The sequence below is a fragment of the Budorcas taxicolor genome, chromosome 7 (assembly GCF_023091745.1).
Source record: "Budorcas taxicolor isolate Tak-1 chromosome 7, Takin1.1, whole genome shotgun sequence".
NCBI classification, from domain to species: Eukaryota; Metazoa; Chordata; class Mammalia; order Artiodactyla; family Bovidae; genus Budorcas; species Budorcas taxicolor.
In genome coordinates this window covers 81,277,207-81,296,298 of record NC_068916.1, presented here as the reverse complement: position 1 = coordinate 81,296,298, position 19,092 = coordinate 81,277,207, and the positions used below count along the sequence as shown (strand labels likewise).

The window sequence follows — 19,092 nt, the reverse complement described above, 5'->3', positions numbered from 1 at the left end:
AAGAGTCTTCTCCAACACCACAGTTCAAACGCATTAATTCTTCGGCACTCAGCCTTCTTCACAGTCCAACTCTCACATCCATACATGACCACTGGAAAAACCATAGCCTTGACTAGATGGACCTTAGTTGGCAAAGTAATGTCTCTGCTCTTGAATATACTATCTAGGTTGGTCATAACTTTCCTTCCAAGGAGTAAGCGTCTTTTAATTTCATGGTTGCAGTCACCATCTGCAGTGATTTTGGAGCCCAAAAAAATAAAGTCTGACACTGTTTCTACTGTTTCCCCATCTATTTCCCATGAAGTGATGGGACCAGATGCCATGATCTTCATTTTCTGAATGTTGAGCTTTAAGCCAACTTTTTCACTCTCCTCTTTCACTTTCATCAAGAGGCTTTTTAGCTCCTCTTCACTTTCTGCCATAAGGGTGGTGTCATCTGCATATCTGAGGTTATTGATATTTCTCCCAGCAATCTTGATTCCAGCTTGTGTTTCTTCCAGCCCAGCGTTTCTCATGATGTACTCTGCATAGAAGTTAAATAAGCAGGGTGACAATATACAGCCTTGACATACTCCTTTTCCTATCTGGAACCAGTCTGTTGTTCCATGTCCAGTTCTAACTGTTGCTTCCTGACCTGCATACAGATTTCTCAAGAGGTAGAGAAAGGGTACTGAGACAACTACAGCTGATGAAGAGGGCCTTGTAGCCTGAGGGCTCAAAAGGTTTTGAAAGTGGGAGTAAACTGATCAGATAAGCATTCTGGCTTCCAAAGGAGAATACAGATCTAATCTGACTGGACAGAGATCAGTTAAAAGGTTCTTAAAACGATTCAGGGCTTTCCTGGTAGCTCAGACGGTAAAGCGTTTGCCTACAATGTGGGAGACCTGGGTTTGATCCCTGGGTCAGAAAGTTCCCCTGGAGAAGGCAATGGCAACCCACTCCAGTATTCTTGCCTGGTAGGCTATAGTCTGTGGGGTCACAAAGAGTCAGACACGACTAAGCGGCTTCACTTTCACTTTCAAAATGATTCAGGAGAGACACAATAGTATTAAACAAAGACTTGGCAGTTGGGTGGAAGAGGGACAGATTCAAAAGACATTTTGAGAGTGTAATATACTCAGTACAACACTTGGCTGGTCTTGGTATATAAACAATTGGTGGGAGAAAAAGTTCAAGAAACAGTCTTAGCTCTTTGCCTTAAGTGGTAGTCTCTGCCTAGGTAGCACAGTGGTAAAGAATCCGCCTGCCAATGCAGGAGACGCAGGTTCAATTCCTGGGTCAGGAAGATCCTCTGGAGGATGAAATAGCAACCCACTCCAATATTCTTGCCTGAAAAACTCCATGGACAGAGAAGCCTGGTGGGCTGTAGTCTGTGGAGTTGTACAGAGTCAGACATAACTGAGCAACTGGGCACACACATACCTGACGGACTGAAGCAGATCCCTGGAGGAAAAGCAGGTTTGGGAAGTGAGATGGGTTTAATGTAGCACCCCTGAGTTTGAGTTTGAAATGTCTGTGCAGTACCCAAGCAAAGAGATCTAGAAGGCATTTTGAGTCTGGAACTCAGGAGGAAAGAGAACTCTGAGCTAGGAATATTAATTCTCAATAAACATTTCACAGATAACAGAACACATCTGATCACTTAGGAAGAGGATACAGAATGAGAATAGGAAGACTAAAACAAAGCAGTTACAGAAATAATTTTTCCAACTGTATGATGACCATGACATATACTAAGAAATACTAAATCAAAGAAAAATTGAACTTAATTCATAAAGAATGCTAAAACATTTTGGAACATTTTATAAATTCCAAACAAACTCTTACTTAATAACAAAATTGAACTAAATAAAAACACTCCATTCCCTAAGCCCTCCAGTTACTTGAGGTTTACTGAACTATTCAAAATGTTAGTCAAAACATAAAATTTCACTCAATAGCCATAGTTTATCTAATTAACAGCACTGTGCCACTAGCAAGATGACTGAACATCAAAGCACTAATTAATTTTTGGTTGAATACTTTTAAAAATTATCTAAGGACTAGGCTTTGCTCAAGGATGTTACATATAATAAAAAAAAACACTTATGGCTTGATTATAAAATTAGGAACTATATTATATTAAAATGATATCCATCTCAATTCAAATCATCATAATATGGTATAATGAAATATCACGGAGTAATTATTACCTCTTTGCTCAAGTAAGGCTATTTCAACTCATTAAAAATGAAAATAAAGTACAATCAACATTTTTAGATGTACTTTTCAAATTGTAACACACTGGCCGTTTACCAGGTTCACAGTCTAGTAGGGACAAAAATTAGAATCGTACAACTATAAGAAGGTTGGAATTACGGTCAAAAATAGAAATAACCACAACTGCAACTTATTAAGCAATAATGGCAAGAATAATCCTTATTTTGCACATGGAAAACCTGAGACTTGTGAACTGCCTATGTTTCCAGACTTGAGCTATCTTCAGACTAGAGGTAAAAACAGAATTCAGATGAACTATCAGTAAAAGACAAATTCCAATTCTCATCTATCCTAAACAATGAAACTCTCATCTCTTACTACAAGGAAAAGTTAGAAATAAGTCAAAACTCTTCTGTGTCAAATGTTAGTACATCTATTTTGCTTGAGTTTCACTCTTGCTGAACAGCTGTTTGTTTTGAACTCAAACAATCAAAACCTTATTTTAAGTGCTCAAATAGAGGCTAAAGATTGGAAAGGTAGAATAATTTTTTTCCTCACCAAGTGAAAGCAGTCTTTCTAAACTATGTGTTAGCCCTAAACTAGACAGTGTGAAAAAACTTATTCTGCTGCTATTCAGTTCAGTTCAGTTCAGTTGCTCAGTTGTGTCCAACTCTTTGCAACCCCATGGACTGTAGCACACCAGGCCTCCCTGTCCATCACCAACTCCCAGAGCTTACTCAAACTCATGTCCATTGAGCCGCTGATGCCATCCAACCACCTCATCCTCTGTCGGCCCCTTCTCCTCCTGCCTTCAATCTTTCCCAGCATCAGGGTCTTTTCCGATGACTCATCCAAAGAGCTGCTATTAAATATTATCTTTTCAGAAAAGTAACCCCAGTGAATTCTAACACTGTGTATATAATCACTGTTCAAATAATTCTTTTTAGTTTTAAAAACAATTCTTTTCACTTCTCTCCACATGGAGCTCTCCACATATTTTAATGAGATTTTTTAATCTACTGTGTGGGTAACTGATTCTCTATTTTAGGGATTTTTGGTTTTGTTTTTTGGGTCAGAGATATTTCTTTTAATGAATCTATAAATCAGTGTATATCAGAGTCATAATAAGACTAAAACATTTTAAGAGATATAAATTTCCCCAGAACTTCAGATCATTTACAAAAATGTGATTATCACAGAACATAATATGGATACTTTGAAACATTAAAGATCATTTGTAACTAATAAAAGTAGGCAACTTCCTCTGTCCTTGTCCCTCCCTGCAGCAATTCTACATTTTAACTGGAGATTTAGACTCCTTCCTTAAAAACGCTTTCAATTAGGGAAGTGAACTCAACCTATTATCTTTATATGAATTTGTCTGGAATTAATTTAAATTAGTTAATCATTTACCTAGCAGGGTCCCTGGGTAGTGGCCCTCAAATTTTTGAGAGTAAAGAAGCAACCAGGGTATAAATTTAAATGTAGAATCCTAGGCCCAGACAAGAAACATCACCCAATTCTGAAGGCCCCAAAACAAGCATTTGTAATTAGTACTAGGGATACTTTTGAGGTTTCATGCTAGAACACCAAGACAAAAGACAGATTGTTTTAATAGGGATATTAATGGCCCTGGATTTCAAGGCATGTGGCAACCTGGGTGAGGCACAGCAGGCATGATCCCAGTAATCCAATAAATAGCACTGTGTTGTGCGCTTAGTCACTCAGTTGTGTCCAACTCTTTGTGACCCCATGGACTGCAGCCCGCCAGGCTCCTCTGTCTATGGGGATTCTCAAGGCAAGAATACTGGAGTGGGTTGCCATGCCCTCCTCCAGGGGATCTTCCCAATCCAGGGATCGAACCCAGGTCTCCTGCACTGCAGGTGGATTCTTTACCATCTGAGCCACCAGAGAGGCCCAATAAAATGCACAGGAAGCAGAAAAAGAGAGGAAGCTAGTTCAGGCTTGACAGCAGTTGACCAGCAAACTCAGCACTCCCTCTTTCCCTTCCCACAGAAACATCCATCCCAAATCAAAGTTTAAATGGGATAATGCACTGTACCTAAACTGGAATTGAGGGACATGGGATAGCTTTATTGGTAGCTGATGCTTGCTATGGCCTCTGCATCAAAAGGTCCAATTAGGAAGAGGCTAAGAAGGCATCTAGTGTTAGTTGCTCGGTCGTGTCCGACTCTTTGCGACCCCACGGACTGTAGCCCAACAGTCTCCTCTGTCCAGGGGATTCTCCAGGCAAGAATACTGGAGTGGATTGCCATTCCCTTCTTCTCCAGAGGATCTTTCCAACCCAGGGATCGAACCCTGGTCTCCTGCATTGCAGGCAAACTCTTTACCATTTGAGCTATAGGGAAGACCTCAAAAAGGCATCTAGTTCTTCTCAATTCTATATTTCCTTCAGAAAAAAAAAAAGAGCCTGCAGTGCCCCCACAGCGTGGAGCTGAGGACAGAATTCATGAGACTGCTTTCTTTCCTCAAGCCTCCCTCATATTCCAAGCACCTAAGGAGCATTTCCTTCAGAGAAACTTTATGTAGTGGTATGCGGGAGCTGGATTGTATCAGAGAATCAACTGTTAAGTTTTCAGGAGTTGGGGAGCTAGTTGATATCAAGTTGACAGCTTGAAATTAACCACAATGGGAATATTTACACCACAGAAACTGACAAATGCCACAACTGGCTTCCAATACCCATTGGTAATTCTCTTTCAAGACCATTATCTCTCAATGATACAATGTCCATGACCAGAAATGGAAGGTGAAGCCTGTAGAGAACTGTGTACAGTTATGTAAAGTCAGCAAGAGGTGGTTATGGGAACAGAAGGAATCCTCAGAAAAACAGTGTCACACCACTTACTCTTTCCCCTCCCAAAACACTCAAAAACAATACATCATTTCAAATTACACCAAAATATTCCCCTCATTAGAGACACAGGCCTGAAAGATTAGATAATAGGAAAGGCCTCTCCTGAGTACAGAGAGACCTATCCTTCATAAATTGGGTTGTATCTATCAACATGCTCTCCAACCTAATACTGAAAAGAAGAGTCCTCCAGCATCTAAGTGTAGTGAAGGGATGCAAGAAGCTTACTCAGTCTGACAAGAATGAGCAACACCATCCCTACAGAAGTCCCTCTTCTGTCAAAATAAGAAAACCAAAAACCTTACTAACAGCACAGGGCTAAGCTGAAGCTTGCGCACCATAAGAAAAAGGAGCACTGCCATAAAGAAGAAGGCTTGTTCCTATCATGGGCTTACATTAAGAAACAGAAGGAAAAACTCAGAAATTATCCCTTTACTTTCCCAATTGAAAAAGTGAGTGAGTGAAATCACTCAGTCATGTCTGACACTGCGGCCCATGGAATGTAGCCTACCAGGCTTCTCCATCCATGAGATTCTCCAGTCAAGAGTACCGGAGTGGGTTGCCAGTTCCTTCTCCAACTGAAAAAGGAAAAGGGCAAAAAAAAAAAGTCTTTGAAAAGCAGGAAATGAGAGGGAAAACGCCAGCTAAGATTAAAAAGGAAACTGAAGAAGAATAAACTGGGAGGGAATTCAAACATATAATAAGAGACAGGTTTAATACAAAAGGCAAAAAACAGAAGTACAGAAGCTGGAGGGAAAAAATCTCATTAACATTTTAACATATACACATGAGATGATTTCTAAACACAGAAGAAAAAGGACCAAGAAGAAAACAATGCATATTGACTACTAGGAAGGACACAGAACATAGATCCAACCTACAAATAACTGGCATTTCTGAACTGAAATCATAAGCAAACATACAACTGAAAATTTTTCCCGAGCTGAGTAAAAGAAAGATTAAAAAGATTTACTCCCATAAATTGAGTGGATTCACTATGTTTGAGAGAAATGCTGGAAAGAAACCTATGCCTAGAGGTAGTTTATGGAATTTATTTAAAGAACAAAAAGGAAAACAAAAATGCAGATAGAAAAAAAAAAAAAACAGTTTGCCTCCAAAAGAACAAAAATCAGTGTAGTGACATAGTGACAGCCATCTCTTCCACCAGAGATGACAGAGCAATGTTTAAACAGCTGAGGACTTGTAACTTCTAACTTCACATCTTATAGGAGAAGGAAATGGCAACCCACTACAGTACTCCTGCCTGGAAAATTCCATGGATGGGGGAGCCTGGTGGGCTACGGTCCATGGGGTCACAAAGAGTTGGACATGACTGAGCGACTTCACTTTCTTTCTACAGTTCCTTTTAGAGAAGGAAATGGCAACCCACTCCAGTGTTCTTGCTTGGAGAATCCCATGGACAGAGGAGCCTGGTGGGGCTACAGTCTATGGGGTTGCAAAGAGTCAGACACGACTAAGTAACTAACACACACACACACACACACACACACACACACACACACATATGACCTTATAACAGAGTTAAGCATGCTGTATATTCTAAGTAAAAATACTAAAAAAATTCAAACTTTGAAATGAATTTACATATCTATCTCTTAATAGCACCTTTCTTCAACTAAACTTTTAAGCCTATACATAAATTGGATCTTTTCCCATTCAAACAATAGATTTGTATGACATCTAACCTTTCTGATACTAGTGTCATTACTTTTATAAGATTATCATGTTTTTACATAAAACAAGACTTCTCTGCATACATGTGAGAGAAATTATTCCTCCAATGAAGATCTGAACTGATACACCAGCTCAAATTCTTTTGCTGCCTTTGAATAGTGGGACTTGTAGCACTAACTCATCAACACATATCCTAATTAGACCAGAACCAGGAACTAAAAGCTTATGACCTTGGCCAAAGATATGCAAAAAGATCAACACTGTTTCAGAGGTTCCAGACTCAGCACTGGTCTAGAGTCTGAATTCAAGACAGAGCAATGTGTTTTTAAAATATATTACCAAGTGTCATTACTTTTTCAAAAAAAATAAAAAACAGTTGGACATTTCATCTTGCAAAGTCTTAATTAAAGACTAGATTAACATGCCTTCTTATTTCTACAAGATTTTCATTCATTCACTCAGCACCTACAATATCCTAGCACTTGCTATGTGTGTAGGTCCTCAGAGGAAAAAGTATCAAAATTTTTCTGGGAAAATCAGAGAAGACTCCAGAAAAAGGGAATCTGGAAAACTTGGAACTGAATTTTGAACTTGAATAAGAGCCTACCAAGTGGAAACAAAAGTATGTCAAAAGATGGAATAGCTCCAGCAAGACAGGACCTGAAAAGAATGTGCTTTTAAGTTAAAAAAAAAAAAAAAGGCAGTAGATGAAGCATAGGTTGCATAAAGTAAGACAAATAAGGTCCAATGGCTCCCAACATCAGAAAGAACCACTCTTGAAGGGGTTGTTTGGAAATGAGTAGGATCATACTGTACTGTAACAAAGAGGTGGGGTAGGGCATGCAACAATGCAGTCTGCTATTGCCATTTAGTGCTCAAAGACCAAGTATAATAAGCATTCTGCAATGTACGGAACAGTTCCATAAAAATGGTGGCTAAGCCAACAAAGGTCCATCTAGTCAAAGCTATGGTTTTTTCAGTAGTCATGTATGGATGTAAGAGTTGGACCATAAAGCTGAACACCGAAGAATTGATGCTTTTGAACTGTGGTGTTGGAGACAACTCTTTGAGAGTCCCTTGGTCTGCAAAGGAGATCAAACCAGTCCATCCTAAAGGAAATCAGTCCTGAATATTCATTGGAAGAACTGAAGCTGAAGCTGAAACTCCAATACTTTGGCCACTTGATGTGAAAAATGGACTCATTGGAAGAGACCCTGATGCTAGGAAAGACCGAAGACAGGAGGAGAAGGGGATGGCAGAGGATGAGATGGTTGGATGGCATCACTGACTCAATGGACATGAGTTTGGGTAAGCTCCAGGAGTTGGTGATGGACAGAAGAGCATGGCATGCTGCAGTCCATGGAGCTGCAAAGGATCGGACATGACTGAGCGACTGAACTGAACTGAGACCTCTTTGAGAAAAAATGAAAAGCAGGTTAGGGTTAACAAAGTCTGATGAACTTAACCCTAGGGCTTCTTTGTATGTTTTCGAATGTGTATCTGTTATCACAATACACATTTCACTCACTAAATACATCCAAGAAAGCTGTGTTTTTCCTCAGCAAGTGATATGTTTCCTTCTTTTCAATGACCATCATGAAGCTCAGAACTTAGTCTATATCCCACCACTATATATTTGAGTATAATACACTCCATCTGGAGGAAGAAATGGCAACCCCTGCTGGTATTCATGCCGGTAGAATTCTATGGACAGAGGAGCCTAGAGTGCTACAGTCCATGAATACAAAGAGTTAGACACAACTGAGCACGCACACACCCAGTATACCCCAACCTCATCTTTGTATTCACATGTCATTTTTTCACAACTCTCATTTATCTTTGTTTTGTATGTTTTTACAGTTTGTTGTTATTATTTAGTCAGTCACTCAGTTGTGTCTGACTCTTTGCAATCCCACAGACTGTAGCCCACCAGGCCCCTCTGTCCATGGAATTTCCCATGCAAGCATAATGGAGTGGGCTGCCATTTCCTTCAGGGGATTTTCCTGACCCAGGGATCACACTCAAGTCTCCTCCACTGTAGGCAGATTCTTTACCATTGAGCCACCCAATGAATTAAAAACCATATTAGCTTGTTACATCCTCATAGCAACCCTACGAGGTAGTTACTACGATTTTCTTCATTTTATAGATGAAGAAATTGGGATAGAGAGGTTAAGTAATTTGTCCAAGGTACCAGCTGTTAAATGTGGCAATTTGACCTAAGGCAGTCAGTGTGGAATCAGAGCTTCTCCTCTAGAGTAATTACGTTTCAGGTAATCCTTGAATTATAAAAGGATACTGAAAGGCAGAGCTACTACAAAAAATGAAGATGATGAGGGGTTGGGGGGCAGGCAGTGAATCTAGGAACAGGCTGAAATGAGGCAGAGTAGACAGGCAAAGAGCCTAAGTAGAGAATGTAGATTAAGGAATACTGGAATACTGGGGTGTTTGTATGTGTATGTGGAGGGTGGGTGGTGCAGTTTCTAAATCTACTTAAAACTCTATAGAGAGATTCTATTTGAAACAGTAAACAAAAGGAAACTATAAATTCTTGAACTCAAAAGAGATGATTAGTTTCTTTCCAAAAGCTATTATACAACAGTGATATGAACTAACCCTAACTTTGAAGCTAAATTCATATTAGTAAATATTCTTTCTGGGTCCTGTAAACCTACATAATCAAGCACTTTAAGGCCTCCGGTGCCAGTTACATTAGATGACTCATGGGTTCTGCATAATTTTCAGCAGCCTCTCCCTAATTTGGATGTTTTTAGGTAGGATTTAGTTTCCATCCCCTATTTTCCAATTGTTTTATACCCAGAAATATGGCCCCTGAAGACACTTGTTAATCACCAAACACTCTCTAGGACATTTTGTTGTTATTAGGGTTCCCTGATAATGTTTATGTCTCAAACACTCCCTCTAGGGTCCCTAACACATCTCTAAAGCTGACTCATTGTAAAAGACCCTGATGCTGGGAAAGATTGAGGGCAAGAGGAGAAGGGGACAACAGAAGATGAGATGGTTGGATGGCCTCACCGACTCAATATAGGTGGGTTTGTATAGACTCCGGGAGTTGGTGATGGACAGGGAGGCCTGGCGTGCTGCAGTTATGGGGTCGCAGAGTGCCCGACACGACTGAGCGACTGAACTAACTGAACACATCTCTAGGCTTCAAAGATAACAATTATTAAATCAAGCCCAGTCTTGAAGAAATTACTTATATAAACTTTAACCTACTTGTTTTTCCTAAGGGGTTGCTTATCATTCTCAGAAACTTAAAAGCTCATTTTGTAAATGTCCTATTTTGTCCATATTTGACCCTTCAGAAGCAAGGATAGGTGGAGTACTACTCAGAGCCTATGCTTTCCAATTCTTTAAAGTATGCTTTTACTACTAAAGAGTGAGGCCATTGTCAAAGTGTAATATTTGAAACGTTATAAACACGATTCATACAAAGTGAGCCCGTGCCAAAAACTTACTGAATTCATAATGAAGTAACAAGCTGAATGGTAAAAATTATTTTTAAAAATCTTGGAAATAGGGCAATAAAACTATAACCTTCAGCGTAATATTTTTTTCTCCCAGTCAGAAGTAATTTGCATCTCCATTAGAAAAAAAAAAAAGTAACTGCAAAGCTTGGGCCCTAATCAATACTATGTCAAGCAAAAGTACAGTTCCCTAGATAATTGAGTCTCTAACAGGTGGGCCTATTAGACAAGGTTCTACTTTGAAAAGACAGTGTAGCAATCCTTTTGCCTTTTGGAGGATGTTTATCATAAAAGCTTGGCTCTATAAATCAGGTAACTAACATTCCTTTATCCCGCCCATCTCCCAGTCATCATTTTAGATACTATGAGTAGACAGGTTACTTGGAAGAAAAATTCCTACTACTTAAAGAATAATTCCTTCAGGTTAAATAATACTTGACTAATGGAATACCAGTACATTAATATCCTTTGTTTCAAGATTAGGAGGCAAAGACATTCTAAATGGGGACTGGCTTTAAACCCGGGGTAAGAACTACCTAAGTAGAGGGTAAGGTCACGATGGTGGCCCAGGAGTGGGGTCCAGACCCGGGGGCAGCTCGTCCCCACGCCGCGGTTCCAGCGTGACCCGGCCTGCATTTCACTGGCGGGAGCCCCGCGTCCCCGCCCTTTTGTTCAGGGCTGGGCTGTTTCCCGCCCACCCCCGCCCTCCCTCGCCCTCCCTCGCCCTCCCTTCCCCCCTATCTCTGGAGTTGTGTGACGCCCGGGCGAGCAAGAGAGCGGGGAAGAGACTGCCGGCGAAAGCTGTGGGAATACTCACTCCGCTCCGCTCGGCCCCAGACCCGGCCGCCCAGCCCAGCGGGGGCGGGGCGACGGAGTTGGGGGAGGGGAGCTGGGGTGAGGGCCCCACCGCCCAGCCAGCGATCGCGAGGACCAGAGCATTGGGCCCCCGGGGGCAAACGGGGCTGCGGCAGAGGAGCAGAGCCAACCAGCAGGGACGCCCGCCACTGAAAGAGCCCTAGCCCGCCCTCAGCGCCGTCGCCTGAGGCGACTCAGAGGGAGCATGCGCACTGCATCTCCCGCACACCCCGGGACCTGGCTTGCGCCGGCGGCTGACGTCGTGGGCCGCGTGCGTCTGGACCGGGCCGGGGGGCGTGACCTCCCTGGGGTTTCCAACGGCCGCCGCCGAGGCTCCGCCCCGCACCTGACTGGCCTCGAGAACCCAAGGAGGCGGTGGGTTATCTCAGCGTGGCACAAAGGAGGCACATTGAGAAAGGGGAGGGGTTGTCAGCGACTTCAAGAGTCTCTGCATACTCTCCTCCAGCAAACAACCAGATATCTAGAAAATAAAAGGATGCCGAATGGAGAAAGGTAGGGCAAGAACGGAGCTGAACCATTCAGTGCGCTTAAAGTGTTCTCAGAGGTTGGAGAACCGTGCCGGCTCTCAAAACACACACTGTCAAACTACTGTGAGCACAATTAAGCACTAGCACGACCACCTTTAAAACTTGCGGACCGATATAGAAGTTAGGGACTGGAGAATTGACCATACTACCGTCTGGCACAAAGCTCAAGGGGGAAAAAAACTAGCTGCAGAATTAAATTGGGGCGCGGGGTGGTGGAATAAAAAAAAAATAGAGACAATGCAGGGAGTAACAGGGGTGATCCAACTGAAATACTGAAAATGCAACGGCAGACATCTGAGGGAAAACTAGCATCTGCTCATTTTAACGCTACAGAATTAAATTTGTGTCAAAAGAAATGAGTAAATACAGGCAAAGAAGTGAAAGGAAAACCTACCTTCAAACATACAGAGCATGGTGTTGATCTTGTACCACAGTTATGTAAGATGTCACCACTGGAGAAAGTTAGGTGTTGAATGCTCAGAACTCTATGTACCATTTTTACAATTTCCTGTGAGTTTACAATTATTTCAAAGTACTTTGTGTGTGTGTGTGTGTGTGTGTGTGTGTGTGTGTGTGTCGCTCAGTCGTGTCGACTCCGTGCCATAGACTATAGCGCGTCAGGCCCCTCTGTCCATGGAATTCTCCAGGCAAGAATACTGGCATGGGTAGCCAGTCCCTTCTCCATGGGATTTTTGTGACCCAGGGACTAAGCCAGGTCTCTCACATTGCAGGCAGCTTCTTTATCATCTGAGCCAAAAAGGGACAACCCTGATCAGTGGTAATCAGAGGAAGGGAATGACTAAAAAGGGGCTTGAGGAAATTTTGAGGGGTAATAGAACTTTACCTTCATTTGCCAAAACTCTTAAAATTGAGATTTTACTGCGTGTAAAATAGCTTAAAACTCAATTTTAAAGAAGATACCAGTAGTAAAGATGAGTGTCCTAACATGTTTGAACAACTGTAGATATAAATTAATTGGATAACTGCCAATTAAAATTATCCACTTACTTTTTTTAAAAGCATGGGGCAGTGAGAGAATTTCAGCTGGTGGGTGTCTCCAACTTTACCCAGTTATTTTAAAAACATAAATCTTTTTTTCCTTTTTTTTCTTTTGCCTTACGAATACTTTTACTGTTACATTGAAATAAGGCTGGTGACCCAGAATCATATCCCTGCCCTTCCCTCTGTTGGAAATCAGTTGCTCCTGAGTTTCGGGAGGAAGCATTTCCCCCCAGTTATTGTTTGTAGAAAAAGGCTTTTGTCTCCTAGACCTTTCATGAGTCCCAAAGAGCAGATCCAAGCAGTTACTGGTTTGGGGAATTAATGAAGCTCAGGTTCTTGATGTCTCATCACAAAGAATCGGTGAGAAACATAGTGATGGAGAAGAAGTGGGTTTATTTAGAAAGAGACATACTCCACAGAGTGTGCCATTTCAAAAGTCAAGAGCAACCTTAAAAATATAAATCTGTAATACAAAGATGAGAATGCATTCCTTTACATTGTATTCACTAATTAGAAACACTTTTCATGCATCAACACCACCACATCATATTAAAAATTTTTTTTAATTCGAGATGGTTTTAAGTTTTATAATTAACCTTGTTGTTGTTGTTGTTCAGTCGCTGAGTCATGTCTGACTCTTTGTTGACCCCAAGAATGATAGTACACACCAGGCTTCCCTATCCTTCACTATCTCTTGGCGTTTGCTCAAACTCATGTCCATTGAGTTAGTGATGCTATAAATGCATAGTTGGCCTACCAAAAGAAACAAACTAAAGTAAATCAGGTAACTTCCATGTACTTCCTCTCATCATATCAGTCATGACGGAGGATGGTACTGGCAGTCTGTACTCTTTAGAGTACTTTAGGTCAGAGTCTGTCGTTAGTGCATCTTCAGCCTCCAGCAGGGCTCCTCACAAGTAATTAGTATTTGAATAAAACTATGAATTAATCACAAAAGGAGAAAAAGGAAAGTATAAAATTTATTGAACACCTACCACAAACCAGTAGCTTTTATTTAATATTCTATTTTTATTTATTTTATTTATTTGGCTGCACCAGGTCTTAGTTGTGGCACATGATATCTTCGATCTTCCTTGTGGTGTGTGGGGTCTTTTATTTGTCATATGGGATCTAATTCCCTGACCAGAGATCAAATCCAGGCCCCTTGCATTAGGAGCAGAGTCTTAGCCATTGGACCAATAGGGAGTTCCAAGAAACTTGTGTTTAGTTTAATCTCATAATAACTACATGAGGTACCCATTTTATAGATATAAACTCGAGACTTAAAGTAATGATCTATGAATCATTGATCATTTTCATCCCTTATTTTATTGGATTTGTCTGTTTCATTTGGACATGTTGATCATTGCTAAAAAGTCTTGCTTCCCTTAGTTTCATAAGACCACAATCCCCTGATTCTCCTTCCAGCTTCCTGACCATGCTTTTTTTCATCCTCACAGGCTTCTGTTTGTTCATTACACTTTAAATGTTCATGTTCCCCATAGAGCCTCACAGAAATTGAGTTTTCTGCTGTTTTGTTTATTTGTTTTGCTGAGACACATAAAATGGAAAAAAAAAAAAAGAATCCAAAATAGGGTTATACAAACTGTATTTAGTGTTTTCTTTTAACCTATGAATTCTTTTGTACATATTCTTTCTGCTCATATCCTATGAGCCATACTAAGATACCAGGAAAGTAGTAAGTGTAGTCTCTAGCTAGGCACCCAAGGGCTCAGTAAAACCTTCACAATGTGAGATGGTTTTACTAAAAGAAAGAAGGGAAAAGTGGATACTGGGGTAGAAGAACTGTCTCTGGTGCAGCCTGTAGGAGTCAGATCTCCTCTACCACCTTCCAGGAGGTCCTTAGGAAAAAATAAATTACACAAAATAGAGGAGCTAATCTGATTGTATGGCAGAGATAAGAAACTTATCTTGAAGCTCTGTGTGCACAGAAATTACCTAAAAGAATGAAAGGGAAAAAAGTGTAATTGGCAAAACTATAGAAACATAAAAAGATTGGTGGTTGCCAGAGTTTGTGGGAAGGAGGCAAAGATGAGCAGGATGAATATGTGGGGTATTGGGCAATGAGACGGAAGTAGGAGGGAAGGGGACAGGGCATGAAGTTTTAAATAATGACATAGCCCAAGAACACAACATAAACTGATATAATCAAATGGATCCAAGATGGTGGACAAGTCAACTTCCATTAGACCTTGAGCTTCAGTATGTTGTTGTTCTTCAATCACTAAGTTGAGTCCAACTCTTGGTGACCCCAGGGACTGCAGCACACCAGGCTCTTCTGTCTTCCACTGTCTCCTGGAGTTTGCCCAGATTCCGTTGAATCAGTGATGCCATCTAACCATCTGAATATATATATGTTCACTGTAACACATCAACACTTCCCAGGTGGCATAAGTGGTAAAGAGTTTGCCTGGACTCAATACAGGAGACCCAAGACACTCAGGTGTGATCCCTGGGGGTCAGAAAGATCCCCTGGAGAAGGAAATGACAACTCACTTCAATATTTCTTGCCTGGAAAATTCCATGGACAGAGGAGCCTGGTGGTCTATATAGTCCATGGGGTCTCAAAGAGTCAGACATGACTGAGCACACACACACACATCAACAAGCTATATAACACACCCATAAGTGCCATGACACTTCCAAGGCTGATGATCAATGACCAAAAAGTGGGCGAAGGCCCAATTCCTGGAAATACCTGTCCCTTCCTCAAAATAGTTGGAATAATCCTCCTAGCAAAGATGGGCATGATAAAGAACAGAAACGGTATGGACCTTACAGAAGCAATAGATATTAAAAGCAAGTGGCAAGAATACAAGAAGAACTATACAAAAAAGCACTTCATGACCTGGAAACCACAGTGGTGTGATCACTCACCTAGAGCCAGACATCCTAGAGTGTGAAGTCAACTGAGCCTTAGGAAGCATTACTATAAACAAAGCTATTGGAGGTGATGGAATTTCAGCTGAGCTATTTCAAATCCTAAAATATAATGCTGTGAAAGTGCTGCACTCAATATGCCAGCAAATTTGGAAATCTCAGCAGTGGCCACAGGATTGCAAAAGTTCAGTTTTCATTCCAATCCCAAAGAAGGGCAATACCAAAGAATCTTCAAACTACAGCACAATTATAGTCATCTCACATGCTAGCAAGGTCATGCTCAAAATCCTTCAAGCTGGCAACAGTACATGACGAGAGAACTTGCAGATGTATAAGCTGGTTTTAGAAAAGGCAGAGGAACCAGAGATCAAATTGCCAACATCGATGGACCGTAGTAAGAGAGTTCCAGAAAAACATCTACTTCTGCTCTATTGACTATGCCAAAGCCTTTGACTGTGTGGATGACAAGAAACTGTGGAAAATTCTGAAAGAGATGGGAATACCAGACCACCTGACCTGCCTCCTGAGAAATCTGTATGCAGGTCCATAAGCAACAGTTAGTGCTGTACATGGAACAACAGGCTGAATGAAGCTCAAGCTGGAATCAAGATTGCTGGGAGAAATATCAATAACCTCAGATATGCAGATGACACCACCTTTATGAAAGAAAGTGAAGAAGAACTAAAGAGCCTCTTGATGAAAGAGAAGAGTGAAAACATTTGCTTAAAACTCGACATTCAGAAAACTAAGCTCATGACATTTGGTCCCATCATGGCAAATAGATGGGGAAACAATGAAAAGAGTGAGAGACTTTATTTTGGGTTGCTCCTAAATCACTGCAGATGGTGACTGCAGCCATGAAATTAAAAGATGCTTGCTCCTTGGAAGCAAAGCTATGACCAACCTAGACAGCATATTAAAAAGCAAAGACATTACTGCCACTGTTTCCACTGTTTCCCCATCTATTTGCCATGCAGTGATGTGACAGGATGCCATGATCTTTGTTTTTTGAATGTTGAGTTTTAAGCCAGCTTTGTCCCATATAGTAGATTCTTGTTGTTTGTTTAATTTACATATAGTACTATGTATCTGTTAATCCCAAACTCCTTAATTGTCCCTCCTCCCTCCACTTCCTCTTTGGTAGTCTTTTTCTGTGGGTCTGTTTCTGTTTTGTAAATAAGTTCATTTTTATCATTGTTTAGATTCCACATATAAATGATATATGATGTTTGCCTTGTCTGATTTACTTCACTAAGTATGACAATCTCTATGTTCATCCATATTGCTGCAGATGGCAATATTTCATTCTTTTTTATGGCTGAGGAATATTCCATTGTGTTTATATACCACATCTTTATCATTCATTTGTCCATGGACATTTAGGTTGCTACCAAGTCTTGGCTGGGCCTCCCAAGTGGCAGTAGTGGTAAAGAACTTGCCTGCCAATGCAGAAGACATAAGAGACATGGGTTCAGTCCCTGAGTTGGGAAGATTCCCTGGAGGAGGGCATGGCAGCCCACTCCAGGTTTCTTGCCTGGAGAATCCCACGGACAGAGGAGTCCTATGGGCTGCAGTCCATGGGGTCCCAAGAGTCACACATGACTGAAGCAACTTAGTATGAATCCATGCTTGTCTTTGCTGCTGTAAACAGTGCTGCTATGAACATAGGGTGCATGTATCTTTTAAAATTAGAGTTTTCTCAGGATATATGCCCAGAAGTGGGTTGCTGGATCATATGGTAACTCTATTTTTAGTTTTTTAAGGAGCCTCCATACTGTTCTCCATAATGGCTGCTCCAATTTACATCCCTACCAACAGTGTAGGAGTGTTCTCTTTTGAGGAGGTGATGCTTATTGCCCTATATATAGACTTGTCTCTAAAATTGGCTCTTAATACATACAGCTTGTAATAGATTTCAGTTCAATTAATGGGGAAATGCTGGCATTTCGTTTGGGTGCATGATGGCTTTATGAGGATGGTCTTTAAGGTGCTGTGACAGTCAGTGGGTGAAACAGCATTTGAAAGGACCAGTAAAGAAATGGAAATGGCTTCATAGATGCTTATGAATTCCACCAGTCTCAATAGAGCTGTTCAGCCAGAACTGGCCTGTGTGGTACTTGACCTAGAGATTTCACCAAGCTGTGGCTGCTTATGGCTCCAGCAGGCAGATTGGCTTCTGGCAGCTGTACAGTGCTAAAGGACACCTCCCTGGAATAAGAACATCAACACAGATGATAGGAAAGCACTTCACATGCGAGCTAGACCCTTGTCACATCACTATATCATTTCAGTAAATGCCTTTGCTGGAACTTCCCTGGTGGTCCAGTGGTTAAGACTCCTTGGTCCCAATGCTGGGGGCACAGTTTCAACCCCTAGTCAGGGAACTAAGATCTCCCATGCTACACAGTGCAGCAAATAATAATAATAACATCCTGGCTAAGTTGAATGTGAGTTATCTCATTTCTTCATCTTTCAGAAATCTAAAGAATCTGGATTGGCATATCAAAAAGGTGATATTTAGTAGGTAGTTTGCTATATAAGGCTGGAACTCATGAAAGAAGTCAGGCTGAAAATATATACAGTGGATTTATCTCTTACACTTACTTAACATATTAACTCTACTATATGTGCTTGGCAAAAAAACAAAACATATTTTTCTTATAACATGGCCCCTTAAACGCAAGCCAACAACTTCATCTGGTGCTCAACTCAAGAAACAACCTTCTGTTCCAAAAGCAGAGGAAAACTGGCTGTGTAGGATTTCTTGATTGATAGTATATACATTTAAAATCATGTGTACAGTATTTTAGGGGACTTTTCAAAGGTAATTTTAACTCTATTTTTGTCTTTTGTGCTGCCTTTAAGTCCTAATTCCCACCAGGAAAAAAAAAAAAATTCTCTGTATATTGGTGTTGCACTGATAGAGAGGTGATAGTTTGAGCTACAGTCAAAAAAGGCACACTATTCAAGGCAGAGTATATACAGTGAGAAAAGAAATCTAAGGGTGAAACTTTAGAGAACATTAATATTTTTAAAATAGGTAGAAGGGCCCACAAGGATTCTACAAGAATTAGGAGGGGGACAGGAAAGACCAGTATAATAAAAAAGAAATAAAAGAGCTTCCCCAGAGAGTCCTTAACTGTATCAAAAATAAAGCAAAATAATCAAGGAAGATAAATACTGAATGGTGACCACTAGATTTGGAAATTAAGAAGACCCTGATCACTTAGCAAAGCAGTTTAGATGTTACGGTGATGGTCTAAGTTTCTGATGGATTACAAAATAGATGGGTCTTTTAAAACCAACAAAACAACAAAGGGAAGCAGCAAGGAAGTGGAGACCTCAAGCTTTTCTCTTTTTTAAATTTATTTATTTTAATTAGAGGCTAATTACTTTACAGTATTGTATTGGTTTTGCCATACATCAACATGAATCCGCCACGGGTGTACACGTGTTCCCCATCCTGAAGGAAAAGATAGAGTGGCAGGTAGCAGAGGATCAGAGCCAGGGGAAAGTATTTTTGTTG

The 19,092-nt window shown here is 40.8% G+C and overlaps 1 protein-coding gene across 1 annotated transcript in view; it reads right to left on the bottom strand.

Moving 5' to 3' along the window:
- ATG10 (autophagy related 10) overlaps positions 1-11,090 on the bottom strand; it is a 272,173-nt gene extending 261,083 nt beyond the window's left edge. Inside the window, exon 1 of the mRNA XM_052644059.1 lies at positions 11,078-11,090. The gene's annotated coding sequence lies outside the window, so the exon portion shown is untranslated. The remainder of the gene's footprint in view (positions 1-11,077) is intronic.
- Between the last annotated feature and the right edge of the window lie 8,002 nt (positions 11,091-19,092).